Raw genomic sequence first — 14,853 nt, forward strand, 5'->3', positions numbered from 1 at the left:
GCACTTCTGTGTACTGATGTGGTACTGTGAGGCAGATGAGTTTGTTCACCAAGAGGTGGCAACACTGCTACTAAATCTGACTTTGGCTTCTCAGCCCCTTGTTTTTCAACCCATTTTAAGGATGATCTTGTTATAAGTAGTGCCTATCGTTACTAATCTCGGCCCTTATAGGCAGGTGGTACCTGGACACCCTTTGCCCTGCTCAGTCAGGGACCTCTCCTTTCCCACAAATGCCCAGCCTAGACTCCTATGCCTAAAGCTGACTCTCCCACCTGTCCACATACCAAATAGGGATCCTCTCCCCCATTAGTTACCCCAAATGGGTCCCCCATTATTATTATTTGTTCACTCTTACTCCTGCTTTACCTCCCTTTTATTGTTGGGCCTTTTTGCTTCTTCTTCCTCCCTTGAGCAATGCCCAGGATGGGACTCCCCGTTCCTTTTTGTGCTACCCCTATGGCATCCCCGACCCCTGCCAAGCTGCCTCCCAGGGGTACCCAGGTTACCATAACAACCCCCTCTCACCATCCCAGTGACCCAGTCCAGGCCTCCCCCTTCCCCTCAGCGATGCCCTGGCTGGTGCATCCCTTCCCCCACCCGGCCAGCGGAGTAGCCAATGGGACGTGCAGCATCCCTCGGAGCTCCCCCTCCCTCGTTGGCGGCGCGCCTGCGTCCACGCCCCGCCCCTCTCTGCATATTAATAAGCCCAGAGGAGGGGGCGGAAGCGGAAGCGTTGCAGGGAGACGGTTTCTGAGGAGCCCGGTATAAAGCGGCCGCTAGTGTCTGCCCCCGTTCGCTCTGCCCTGGTCCCGCTCACGCTGAGCCGCCCCACCTGCTGGAGCCAGCCACCCCCCTCCTCGGCCGCAGGGGCCAGGTACCGGGCAGAGGGGGAGACCCGGCGGCAGGTAAAGGAGACGCGGGGGCCCGGGCTAGGGCGGCGGTGGGAAGGGGGCTGGGACAGGTGAGGGAGGGGTTGGGGGGGACGACAGCAGGGCAGGTGGGGGGGTGGTATGGATGGGCAGGGACTGGGACAGGTAGTTGTGGGGGGGTGTAAATGCATGGCAGGTGGAGCTGAGCCTGGGAGACCTGTACTGAGCAGGCGGGGGTGGGGTATTTGGGTGAGGGGTTGGGGTGGCACCAAGGTAGGTGGGAGCAGTGTGGGTCTGGAGAGGCTGAGACAGGTAGTGGTGGGGGGACTGGGCTGGGGTAAATGGATTCAGGGTGAGGGGGCAAAATAAAAAAAACTTTCTCCTAGAACTGGAAGGGACCTCAGGCGGTTGTGTCCAGTGCCCTGCCCTCTTGGCTGGACCAAGCACTGTCCCTTTTTAAAAATCTATTTGCACAAGTTCCCTAAATGGCCCCCTCAAGGATTGAACTCACAACTCTGGGTTTAGCAGACCAGCTGAAATGACTAAGCTATCTCCTCTCCCCACCCCTGTAGTGTGGGGCTGGTGATGTGCTCCAGGAGCAGGTGGCTGGGGTGCTCGATGAGAAGTGGGAAGGAAATGGTTGAGTGAGGGATGCCAAGGAGGGTGGCTGGAGGGAGACTGGAACAGATAGGACTGTGATTGGGATAGTGTAAGTGAATGGCGGCTGAGGGGTAGAACTGCCTGTAAGCTGTAAACTTGTGAAGTTTCTCAGGACAGATTTAAATGCTGCCCACCTGACTAGCAGCGTGCCCATAGCTGGGTTTTAATACTACTATACTACTGGTGGCCCATATGTATGGGGGGGGGCACAAGGGGCATCTGCACCTGGATGGAAAAGATTAGAGGGAATGTTGGTGAGGGGTAGGTGGACTTGGGCTGGTGAGGTGTGCAGGGAGTGGAAGGAAATAAATTGATGTGGGGGTGGGAGGGGAAGTAGGGTAGGTGAATGGGTGACTGGAGGAAGGTGGGGAGGTGCCTTGCTGCATTGTCTCATTGGGGAAGTCAAGTGGTTTAAGGTGCTATAGAGGGGATAAATATGGAGTGAGGTGCTTCGGGAGGCTTTGGAAGAAGGAGGGAAGAAACACTAGCTGGTGAAAGGGAGGGTCTTGCCCTCTATCTCACCCTCTATGGGAGTAAGACCAATTTGGTGAAGGTAAGGTGGGGGCTGAGTGGTGAGCATCTGAAAAGGGATGGTGCTGACTGAGAGGAGGAAGATAACAGCAAATTGTCAAGGGATGGAGGACAATGTGGGTAAGTAAGAAACAAGTAGTGGTTATTGAAGTAAGGCAGGTAAAGTGGTGGTAATAGGAGGCCCCAGTGCTGCTTTGGCTTGTGTGGGTGATTGGGAGGCAAGTTGCTGTTGCAAGGTTTAAGTTTTTGTCCTTGAGCAGCCAAAGTATCAGACCTGGAGTTGGTCTCTTATGTAGCTAAATGTTTACATGCTCTAACTATAACCAGATTTAATCCTCTTATTTAATGAGTACATTTCCACTCTTCTTGCCACCAGCTGGTGGTAAGTTAAGGGAAATGTGTTGCTGAATCCAGTGAGAGGTTACAGTAATGGAATAGTTGCCTTTACTTCCAGAACTTGATTTGATAATCTCAAGTTTCTATCTATTCATGTAATTTGGTTCAAGAAAATTTTAATTCATGCTGTCAAAAGAGCCTAGTTCTTAAAGTAGCTAATGATGGGTGTGGTGCTTTTAGAAAAACTTCTTCATGGAAGATGACAAATCTGTTGCTGACCTTGAGTTTGCACCAGGAGATGCTGCATTGTTTGTTGCAATAATGAATGCACATTGCAAGTCCTGTAACTTATCTTGTGCAGTGCCTCAGCTAGCCTTTAATTAGAGGGTAGAGAATGAACAATTGGCTGTGACAAGTGGTGGAGGTGGAGGTTGGGAAGTCTGACTAGGAGAGGGCAGGAAAGAAGCTTAAAGGTATTTCTAGTTGTCTTTTGTGCTGTTTAATGGGAATAGGTCTAATTTTGCCTTGAAATGGGGGGTGTACGCAGGTTGAAAGTGCACCTGAAATGACTGAAGTCATATTTAATCTAAAATTGCTGATATCCTTTTGGAGTACTAGTGGTTCACTGTTAAGTGTGTATGGCCACAGTAACTTGTGTAACATGCTCTTCCTATAAAATTTTCTAAATAGTGTCTACTCCATGTTCATCTTCTGGCTCAGACAGCTCTGCTAAAGTATTTCATGTTAGCCATATTGATATCAGGAGATGGGACAAGAAGAGTGAGGTAATACTTCTACTGGGCCAACTTCTGTTGGTGACTGACAAGCTTGAGCTGTAAAGGTTCTTCGGGTCACCTCTAGTTCAAAAGCTTGTCTATAACAAGAGAAGTTAGTTCAATAAACCACATTTAATAATTGCTTCAACTAATGAGTTATGTTTACCTTTGTTTTGTCATCTGAAGACTTTTATTTAGGTCATATTTTAGTGTGGGGAGGGGCAAAGGATCACTAAGCTCTGAGTTCTTTAGCACCTGCAAGGTGCATAATGCACTGCTGCATAGGATACGTTAGTGGGGAGGAGTATCTGCAAAAGACAAGTGCTTGTTTTTGAATTTGATCAACTAAATCAGCAAACACGATCTCCAGGAATTGGTGTGAAATCACCCAGGTAAACTAAAGTTTTGAGAATACTTGTTTTTAAATTAATTGAATAACTAAGTCGTCTTATAGAAGAAAATCACTGTAGGATTGTCTTGAAAGTGATTATCATACTTACTGCAGAGGAGTCTTCCTTGTTCAGGCTTTAAGCAGATCCAGGGCTCTCTGTATTAAATTAGGCTGCTAAAAGACAAATGAGCAAATAGATAGGGAAATCAGTATGATGGTACTGTCTGCTCTTGTACCAGGAATAAGCCATTGGCTGGAACACTCAAATTCATAGCTTTAGTCTATGGCAGTAATAGGCAACCTAGGTTAGTAAGTGGGCTGTGTGAGTGGCCCTTCATCTCCAGTGGGCAACAAGCTTGTCATAACAAAGACAGTCTCCCAGGATGTTAGTTTTCTTACTGGTCTTGCATATGTAGAATTTGCAGAGTATGTCCATTGGACCCTAGTAGTGCTTTGACTGGCTGCAGGAAGAGCATTTCGCTCTCAGTAATGTGGTATGGAATCAGCATACCTCACTTCACATGACCTTGCCTTGTGTCATTTTAGTAATACTGGTATGAAAAATGTGTGGGTAGAAACCAGCGGATTTGGCAAACTGTTCATGGACAATGGTAAACAATGTCTTGGAGAACACAGTGAACCCTGATGGGCTGCAGGTTGTCCATCACTGGTCTGTTTTAGTTCTTCCCTTCAGTAGTCAAGGGAGACATCATTCATGAGTAGTCAGTTGCATGACATGGGTAGACACTAATGTAATATTAGTTCCTAGGTAGAAACTGGAGGTGAATCTACATTGTCAGTTCAGACATCATTGAATAAAGAGGCTGCAATTTCCTTGCCTGCATATAGGTGTAAGTACAGTATGTAGACCACTGAAGGACATTAAGTCAGGTGAAAGATCTTGGTGTTCTGTGTACAACCTTATTCTGAATTGAAAAGTGTGCATTCTTTTCTGTTATACTCCCAAAGGACAGAAGACACTTCATGTGTGGAGGGGTGTATGTTTGTTTAAATGGGTTGAATTCTTGTGCTATGTGGTACTAACAAACTTACCTTCTGTTTCTCTGATCTCTAGGTCACTAGTGTGTTGGAAAATGCACATGCTTTATTTGAAGGACTTGTATTTTTTAAAACTTGTACACTCCAGCACCCTTCCCTGAGATTCTTGCTGCTCTTTGAGGAAGCCAGAGTAAGTGCACAGCTCAGCTGCCATGTCATCCCCAGCCAGTGAGAAATACAGCAAGCAGTGCACTGTTCCTCAGTCCCTCACAATAAGGGAAGGGGAACAGCAAGCAATGAATACTGAGGGTGAGGGAGCTTCAGCCTCTCAGAACAAGGAAGCCCTTTTGCTTTGTTATAAGAGGAAGCTATGGACCAAATTTCATCCTGGCTCTTCCTGATCATTGGTTTATCTTGGGTAATAAATATGAACAATTCGGTTTCACTTCCACTTTCTAGTTCTCATGCATCATTGTCTTTATACAGCAATTGAGTTACTAAGTGTGGAAAAGAACACTTTCTTCCTGCTGCAATCAACATAAGTTATGGTGACATTATGGGTTGTTTGAAGCTTTTTCCCTAGGAAAAAGGAAGCTTATGGGCCTATACACTTAAACACTTTTAAGACTTTAGTGCTTTGCTTGCTCTTATCTTTTTGAATAAGCTATTAAAATGTCACATTTTGGGATAGGAATTATTTGTAGAGTTTCTGAATACAGTTTCTGTGGCTTTCTTGAAAAATCTGTGTGCCTGCCCCAACAACTGAACTGGTGTAATATTAGTAACAGAAGCTTGAATATGGATTTAAACTTTGACACTGTTTAACATACTAGTAATGACCTTAACACAAAGCAGTCAACTAGCATTTAGAGACTAGCAAAATAGTTTGTCTGTTCTGGTAGGGCTATGGTCTGAAGTGGGTCTGTCCCATGAAAGCTCACCTAATAAACTATTTAGCTAGTCTTTAAAGTGCTACTTGACTGCTTTTTGTTTTGATAGTGTATAGGTGAGCATGGCTCCCTCTCTGGTAATGACCTTGAAGACTTAATTCTTTTTGGTAGAGATCAGTCTTACACTTGTTGGTTGTTTTTTTTTTTTGGAAGTTAGACATCAGAGTCAAATGTAAATGTTAGTACTTATTAGCGATGATGAATATGATGACTAGATACTACAAAAGAAATTTATATACCCTTGATGCCAGGATACTTCTGAATGTTGACTACATGGTGATTGTTCCAGTATAGAAATTCCCACTGAAGGTTATTGGAGATCTACACACATTCATGAGAAGCTTCCATCTTAAGTTTTTCAGTGTCCATGTTCCCATGATTAAGATTTAATGCATGCTTTATCTATTTAGCCACATGCCTGATTTTAACATGGCCATCTGTTTGGTACTCCAAACATTCTGCCATTCACAAACTCACATCATTGCCTGATTTTAAATGACCATTTTATCAGCTGTGAATAAGCGCTTGTAGGCAGTACAAGAATAAATTTTTTTGTTCCATGCTCTAAAAAGGCAATTGAAATCTTAGTTTAGAGATGGTGGCACTTAATTCTGCACTAGCAGGCATCTTAATAGTCGCACAGATAACAAAAGGTTGCAGTCTACAGTTGCTTGACAACAATTGGTCTTCATCACTCATTGAGGTAGGGGAAACAGGAAGCCATCCCCTGCAGAGTGGTTGTAGGTTAACATGGTTCAGAGGTATTGTAGTCTTCATCTATCTGCATAGTGGTAGTCTAACTGCAAAAATGAAGTCCTGTGGTAACTTATAGATGTGTAACATAAGCTTTCATGGGCAAAGACCTGTTGCATGAAGTGCAATGTAGTGATGCCAGAGGTCTAATCATAGAGGCTTGTGAAGAGGAGGGAGTCCCACTGAAGAGGAGGGCCAGAGTTGGAGGTCAATTCAGTCAGGGAGGCTGTGGTTCTCTTCCAGCAGCTGATGTGAAGGTGCTGGTGGTGGCCGGCCACTCCCAGTCTCTGTTCAATCCTTGATTGATGCCATCAAATTTGCAAATTAATTGTAGCTCAGTTTCTTTTGGAAGCTTTTTGTTGTGGGATGGCTACTTCTAAATCTATTACTGAGTATCCAGGGAGATTGAAAGGGTCTCCTACAGGCTTCTGTATGTTACCATTCCTGAGATCATTTGTGTCCATTTATTCTTTTACCTCACGACTGTCCAGTTTGGCCCATGTGTATGGCAGGGGGTCACTGACACATGATAGCATGTATTACATTAGATGTACAGGTGAATGAGCCCCAGTTGTGGTTACTGGTGTAGATGTGTAGGCGGAATTGGCACCAAGGTTTGTTGCAGTGATTGGTTCCTTAGTTACTGTTGTGTGGTCTATAGTTAGTTACTGATGAGAATTCTTCAGGTTGTCAGGCTAGCTGTAGGCAAGGACTAGCCTGCCTCCTGAGGTCTGCAAGTGAGATTGTTGCTCTGGGTGGGTTGTAGATCACTGATGCACTGGAGAGGATTTAGCTGGAGGCTGTATGTGATGGCCAGTGGTGGTCTGTTACTTTTTGTTGGGCCTGTCATGTAGCAGGTGGCTTCTGGGTACAAGTCTGGCTCTGCAAATGTTTCTTCGCTTCCTCAGGTGGATATTGTGGTTCAGAGGTGAAAAGAGTTGAAAGGAATTAGGCTGAGTCTTGTTTGTTTGCACCAGAGAATTTCTGCATTTCTGGGCTGTACCTGTGGCCTTGGTGGATGACACTAATCACCTTTGGTTACAATACTGCTAAAATCCAGGCCTGTGAAAACTATTCCAAATTATAGGCAGTTGGTATAATTACTACTTGCCTTAGTCATAGTAGCAGAGTGTACTTTGCTATGTATAATTCTTATTTTGCATACAAGGTCAATCAAATCTAAACTGATTTGACAACTTTTCCCTTAGAGTTCTGTATTCGGTACCCAGCATATTCTGTAAGCCCTTATCTATTGCAACTAAATCCATTCCATTCTCAAGCATGCAAATGCAATTCTGGTGAAACAGTTCTTCAGTGAAGACAACATGTAAGTGAAACTCACTCCTGGCGGGTGTGGATCAGTGTCCCATGTAGTGGCACCTAGGCCACTACAGAATTAATCTCATCTGCAGCCTTAGCTGAGTGGCAGGTAGCTTTTAGCTCATACTGTAGCAGCTCCTGCACTAAGATCCAGAACTCAGTCTATCTCTGGACATTTAAATTGAGACAGTGGCATTGCCACTAACTGTCTTGGTATAATTACATGTATGAAGTTTGTTTTACAGGTACTCAGAGCTCCACAAAAGCCAAACTCTACTAGAATAGGGAGTTAATCCTCTGAGGAGGTATCAGACTGGAAGGTACCATGCCTGTCAATTTGTAAAGAGCTTTGAGATTTTTTCCACTACATGGTATCGGTCAAACTCTCCAATGCCAGATGAAAAAATGTAATATTTTACTCAGTTAAGTTTGAAGTGGACCCTCTTAGGATAAAAACATTGAGGTAGCCTAAAGTGGCACCCTGTGCACACTCTGCCTACCATTAAGCTCCTGCTGTAAGAAGCGTACATTTTAATCAACTCTGGACCACTGCTACAGCATCTCAATCTTAGAGCTTGTAACAGCTAATGCAAATAGTACAATTTGTGGTTGTGCTGTAGTTAATGTTTTCAATGGTCATTGAGCACTGCAGCTGATGGATACAGCTGCTTACTTTTTAGAATGGGCTTTGAGTACTAATGCTAGTATTCTTCTCTGCAACAGAATTGTTTCTAGGTGTTGAATCTCAAATCCAGAATTGCCTGGGATTTAGGGAGGAAAACTTTTCAGTGTAATTTACATGTGTAATGCATGTAGGAATTTATTTGAGGATCTCAGCATCCGAAACTGGCTGTTATGGCAGACTGTCAGTTTGGCAAGCTTCAGGGCACAACTTAAGGTTTTTAATGATTTGGTTTAACTTAATGTGAAGTTCAATTTGTTCCAGTTCTGCTTTGTGGGTTGGCTTTTTGTATTAACATGCCCTGCGAGGGAATGATCCTCTCATGGTAATAACTCAAGTTAGCAGCAACAGGACTGCTATGACATAACATAAGCACTTTGTATACTCTGGTGATGAGTTCATTCACTTTCCTGCATCTTCTTGTCAATGGGTAGTGAACACTTCAGTGTTGCCCTTTGGCATTGGAAAAGTTCAGAACAGGGCAGCAATGATTAGGGATTTGGAATGAGTGCCCTCTGAGGAAAGTTTTTTTTTTTTTAAAGACGGGGACTTCTTGGCTTAGAAAAGAGGAGACTGATCTTGACAATATGGGAACAGTAACTTTTCTTTATTCATTCTCTAACAAGAACTAGGGGGCATTAAATGAAGTTACTAGATTACAGGTTTAACACAGAAGACAGCATTTTCTCATGCCGTTAACCTGTGGAATTTCTTGCCAGAGGATGTTGTGGAGACCAGGACTTATCTAGCTCTCAAGACCTGTTAAATTTGTGGAAGATGGGTCCATCAATGGCTTTTAGCCAGGGTGAGTAGGAATGGTGTTAGCCTCTTTGCCAGGCTGAAAATGGGATGACAAGGGAGGGGTTACTTAGATTACCTGTTCTCCTTCTGGGGCATCTGGCATTTGTCTGACAGTGGCCAGATACTTGGCTAGATGGACCTTTGGTCTGACCCAGCATGGCCTTGAGCTCTTAGGAGTGCCAATTACATGAGGATATGGATTTGGTTCTCTAAGGCAGCTGCAGGAGAAGTGCAGGGAGCAGAGGAAGCCACTCTACATAGCCTTCATTGACCTGACCAAGGCCTTTGACTTGGTCAGCAGGGATGGTCTGTTCAAACTTCTCCAACATAGGCTGTCCTCCAGTTACTCAAGATGATCCAGTCATTCCACGAAGACACAAGGAACCATCCAATATGACGGCACATTATCGGATGCTTTCAGAATCGGGAGCGGTGTCAAACAAGGATGCGTGCTTGCTCCGACATTGTTCGGGATCTTCTTCGCACTCCTCCTGAAGCATGCCTTTGGATCTTCAACAGAGGGCATCTTGCTCCACACAATCTGATGGGAAACTGTTTAACCTTGGAAGGCTGAAAGCTAAGTCTAAGGTGCAAGAAGTCCTCATCAGAGACATGCTGTTCGCAGACGATGCTGCTGTAGTGTCTCACACAGAAGACCAGCTTCAAAAACTGCTGGATCAGTTCTCCAAAGCGTGCAAGGACTTTGGGCTTACCATCAGCCTAAAGAAGACGAATGTACTTGGTCAGGATGTTGCTGAATCCCCATCAATCAGCATTGGCAACTAGACATTAGAGGTCGTCCACGAGTTCGTTTACCTCAGGTCCACCATCACTGACACCCTGTCGTTGGACACTGAGCTAAATAGGAGGATTGGAAAAGCAGCCACAACTGTGTCGAGACTCAGCAAGAGTGTGGAATAACAAGCTGTACACTCACACCAAAATGCAAGTCTACAGAGCCTGCATCCTGAGCACCCTCCTTTATGGCAGCGAGACTTGGACCGTGTATGCCTGCCAGGAAAAGAGGCTGAACATCTTCCACTTGCACTGCCTCGGGTGCATCCTTGGAATATCATGGAAGGACAGTGACCAACACCGCCGTCCTCGAGCATGCTGGAATCCCTACCATGCACACCCTCCTCAGGCAGCGTCTGCTCCGCTGGCTTGGCCACGTCCACAGGATGCATGATGGAAAGATCCCAAAAGACATCCTGTATGGTGAGCTAGCCTCTGGCAAAAGACCTCCCGGACGCCCCCAGTTGCGCTACAAAGATGTCTGCAAGAGAGACCTCGGAGGTAGACATTGAGCTGGACAACTGGGAAGAACTAGCAGATGACCACAGCAGATGGAGGCAGGGGTTACACAAGGGCCTTCAGAAGGGCGAGATGAGGATCAGACAGCTAGCAGAGAAGTGAGCACACAAAGCACAACAAGGACTTGCCAGACACCCACCACATCTGCAAGAGATGCAGCAAGGACTGTCACTCTCGTGTGGGTCTTCATAGTCACAGTAGATGCTGTAAATGAAGTCCTCAGTTGAAACTGTAAAGGGCGCGATCCATAGTCCTATGCAGACTGAAGGATGCCTACTATGGATTCGGTTAAATAACTGAATGGCTTAGCTGCACGCTAACAATTGATATTGTGGTAGAGTCCAAACAAGCTGAAGTCCCACTGTTAGTTCCTACTTGAAAATAGGAAAATGAGTGCTTGTTGGGGTAAGAATTTGCAACAGGTAGATTAAACCAATAAGTGAATTAGGGAGGTAAAGGGGGAGAACCAGTAAGTAGTAAGATACAGACCATAGTCAAGAAGGAACCAAATGAAAGATTACTTAATCAGAGTGATCAAATTTTTAAAGTTGAAATACCCAACTCTATAAATAGTGTTAAGATTTATGAATATCAGAAGCTTTTATTGGTGCTGCGGAGAGATTAAGATGTGTCTTTAACTGGGATTTCTTAACTCAGCTTCCTCATTTTGTTTTAAATGAGCTTTGTTTTTGTAGCTCAATATGAAACCAATGTTTTGCTGACTCTGCATATTTCTCCTCTCTTGGCCAGCCTGGGTTACTTTTGCATGCAGTACTAGCTCATTTATTTTGAGCTCAAAAACAAATCCATTATCACCCATGAGTGCCAAATAAATGACCTAGCTGGGGGCTGGACTCAGTGCTGGTGGCTGGCTTTCTTTCCAAACAAAGCATTACTATGCTCACTTGAGTTATTTTTCTTGTTCTATGTCCTTGAATAGGTGACCACTGTAAGGACTATATCCAGAAAGCAGAAGTGGGGTCACTTGATGTCTTATAACAGCACATTTACAGACTTCTGTGTCAATTATCTTATCGCAATTTATAGACAAATAGCAATTTTGCAAAAAACCTTTGACCATTGAATACTTCCTCTTTCATTGACTTACAGAAGGAATTTGTGTGCATGAAAACTTAACATATCCCCTTCTGTCTTGTCTTCTGCAGACTAAATGAGCCCATTTTCAATCTGTCATAATTTGCTTTCTCAATGTTTTATCAACACTTTTGAATTATGAAACAAGAACTAGACACAGCAGTGGTGTGACTGCTGCTAAATATAGCAGTAAAATAGTGGTACTCTTACACATCCAGGAATCAAATTAGCTCTTTGGGCCATAGTGTCTCACTCAGTTCAGATGAATATTGTAACAACCACCAGAACTTTTGCAGTGTCACTGCTTCCTAGAATCAAACATGGTCTGTGTATGTCTGGGTTAGGTTCTTTTGTTCCTAGGTGTCTGGAGTTAGCCATAATAAACACATTTGCTTGTGCCTAGCTTATGAAGTGATCCATATGGTTCTGTACTGATGACTTGTCCTCTAATTTAGTATTCCTTCAATTTTTGTCCATTACAAATATATATTTCTCTTCTGCAGTGTCTTGCTGTAAGATCAAAAGGGATCATGTGGTCTAGTTTGACAATTTGCCTATGGGTGGAAGGGAGCAGTGTGGATTCTCATCCATTCGAGTAACTCTGCCTGTGGTTAGGGGCCTGTTTCAGAAGTCCTCACATGATTCAAAATGAAATGTCAGAGGGCCAAGAATCCACCTCTGGAGGATTGTGCTGGAAGCCCACCACTGATTACCCATTTACTATCACATTTTGAGACCAGGCAGTTTGCCAGTTAAGTCCTGTGGTGCCTTACAGACTAACAGATTGTTTGAGGCATAAGTTTTCATGGGGCAAAAGCCAACTTTGTCAGATGCATCTGCTTATTCTCAAAAAAAAATCTTAGTCTGCAAGGTGCCACAGGACTTCTTGGTTTTTGCAGATACAGACTAACACAGCTACCCCTCTGGTACTAGAGTATAAACACACCACACAAAGTAGGGTAGGCTTCTAACTTCTCTAAAATAAGATCAAATTAGACAGGGTCTAGTTTCCATAAATCCATGTTGACTGGCATTTAATATCTTCATCTCATGTCAGCTCCATTTTACCTTGGGTTTAGGTCAGGCTGAGGCTTTAAAGACCCAGCTTATTTTTCCCTTTCCAGTACTAGTCCAGAGGCTGGCAACCTTTCTGAGGTGGATGCTGAAATGATGTTTTGACTTGTGTATGGTCCAAATGCTGGTGATACTCTAAAGTCTAACAGTCCTACCAACAACTTCATTAATCAAGCTGCAGAGCTTTACCACTTGTCTAAATCTCCATCCATCCAGGTTTTTAAATATCTAAAAATGTCCAGGACTTTAATATGCATTGGGCTTATTATCCTAGATTCCCTGGTCCAGCAACATCCTTCCAGCAGGGCAATGGATATTGCTGGACCAGAGCGCTCCAGCTGTGCTGGGGGCAGCAGAGCCCTGCTGGGGGCAGGAAGCCCAACTGGCAGCCCAAGCCTGGGCCAAGATAAAATATTAACTCACCAGCAGCCCCACAGCAGGGGGAGCCTAGCACTTCACTTCTGGAATAATCTTTCTGTTGTCCTGTGTTTAAGGCTGGAAGAATCTTGGAAGAAAAAGGCATATGAGGAGCCAAGTTGTTTCCCTGAAACTATCTATCTACATGCTATCTGGCAATGCAGTTCACTAATGCTGATATGTACCAGTGGCTTATTCACATGGACTTAAAGCCTTGGATCCAGGAATACAGCATACTGTTCTGATGTCTGCCTAGGCTTTTCTGACTCTAACTCCAGCATTTCAGAAAACATTTATACAGCTTCATTGCTTGTTCTTGGGGAAGGAGAAGGTGTGGAGAACATGATCTGTGTGAATATATCAGCCTGTTCTGGCAGTCACTTGGCATTGTCCCAGAGGAGTGATTCAGCAGTCTGAACTGTTGCTGTTTTGACTCAGTTTAAAAAAAAAAAAAAAAAAAAAAAAACTCCGTTCTCACGTACTATAGAGCATGTGCTTAAAAAAAAAAAAATCAATTCTGAGATCAAAATAGTGACCATATGCTCTGACTGATCAGTGTAGGTACTCTACATCTAAGGCAGTAGCTACATTGGTGGGAGAAGCCCTATCAACAGAGCATTGTCTAAATCCCAGTGGGGAACCCTGGCCCACAGCTTGGATCAGGCCCACAGCTTGCCTGAGTCCTGCCCCCATTCTTTGGGGCTCACCTCCCCAGAATCCAGCCTGCTGTGGGGTGGAGCCCTGAGGCTTACATGCCAGTCAAGCTGGGCCAGATCTAGTCCATGTTCCTTATCTATCAGAGGCAAGAGATGACTAATGGCTCTGTTATTACTCTTCTGCCTTCCCTGCCTGGATGAATGACAGCACTGAAGTACTTCCTGAGAGGCTTTCCCCCAGTGCTCTAATCAGGAGCAATGGGGTCAGGAGGAGCTGGGCCAGGTAAACTGCCTTGCCCTGCTTCTGCACTCTACTACACTCTAAATTCCACACCAAACCTGCTTCCTGGCAGCCCCCCATGAACCTTTCATTCTTGGCCACACCCAAGAGCCTAGGGGGGCCCACATCTACTAGTTCTAGCCTTATACTTTGGGGCTGGTGTGCCAGGGGGATGAGGGGCATGCAATTTTTTCCACATCAGGTCAGTGCAATGTTAGAGTTCTATTTTTTTGCTTCTCACTTGTGTGGCCCCTGACTGCTTGTTTTTTCTATGGGTCCATAGCCCCAACCCAAAATTCCCCACCCCCCAATGTTGGAGCAAAGTCATAACTTCTAGACCCTGAACCACATCAGACCACATAATCTGGTCTGTGCTTCCCCCATATGCTGTACAGATTTGATGGGAGATCAGTTTCTTAAATTGAGGGGCGGGCAGGGGAGAGGAGAGCCCAACAGCCTCCTTGCAGCTCTTTGAGTTCAGGGGGTTATTTCACAGGGTTATGGTGTTGACACTTCTACTGCTGCCTTCAGAACTGGGTGGTCAGTGGTAACTGAGCCCACCTTTGCAGGCACTGCCACCCCAGTGTAAACCCCTGCTTCTGGGAGTGAAAATTTTTCTTGGCAAAAGAGCCAAGAAACAGAACTTGTACTGCTATACTTCTAGCAACACAGCCATGTCACTACAAGCTGTGGCCAAAGCTGTACAACCTACTCTCAGATGAGAAGCATGGGGGAGGATGGATTGTCAGTTGCCTTGAAGGCATATTCAGAAAGAAGCACATTTACTTCATGCATGAGAAACTAGGTCAGATGTTGACAAGTAGCATCCCTAAAAGTGGTGTGAGCAGCCATATGATGGCCACCTGTTGGGGCAAGTAGTAGTCCTGTGTCTAAATTAGACAAACTCAGTGCATATAGAACTTTTTCTAAGATCACTCAAGTGATTGAG

At 44.7% G+C, this 14,853-nt stretch overlaps 1 protein-coding gene across 1 annotated transcript in view; it reads left to right on the plus strand.

Annotated features, from left to right (window-relative positions):
• Positions 1 to 758: 758 nt before the first annotated feature.
• Positions 759 to 14,853, plus strand: part of SLC45A4 (solute carrier family 45 member 4) — a 108,531-nt gene continuing 94,436 nt past the window's right edge. The window contains exon 1 of the mRNA XM_074986596.1: positions 759 to 905. The gene's annotated coding sequence lies outside the window, so the exon portion shown is untranslated. The remainder of the gene's footprint in view (positions 906 to 14,853) is intronic.

This window comes from Carettochelys insculpta, chromosome 2 (genome assembly GCF_033958435.1).
Source record: "Carettochelys insculpta isolate YL-2023 chromosome 2, ASM3395843v1, whole genome shotgun sequence".
NCBI lineage: Eukaryota > Metazoa > Chordata > Testudines > Carettochelyidae > Carettochelys > Carettochelys insculpta.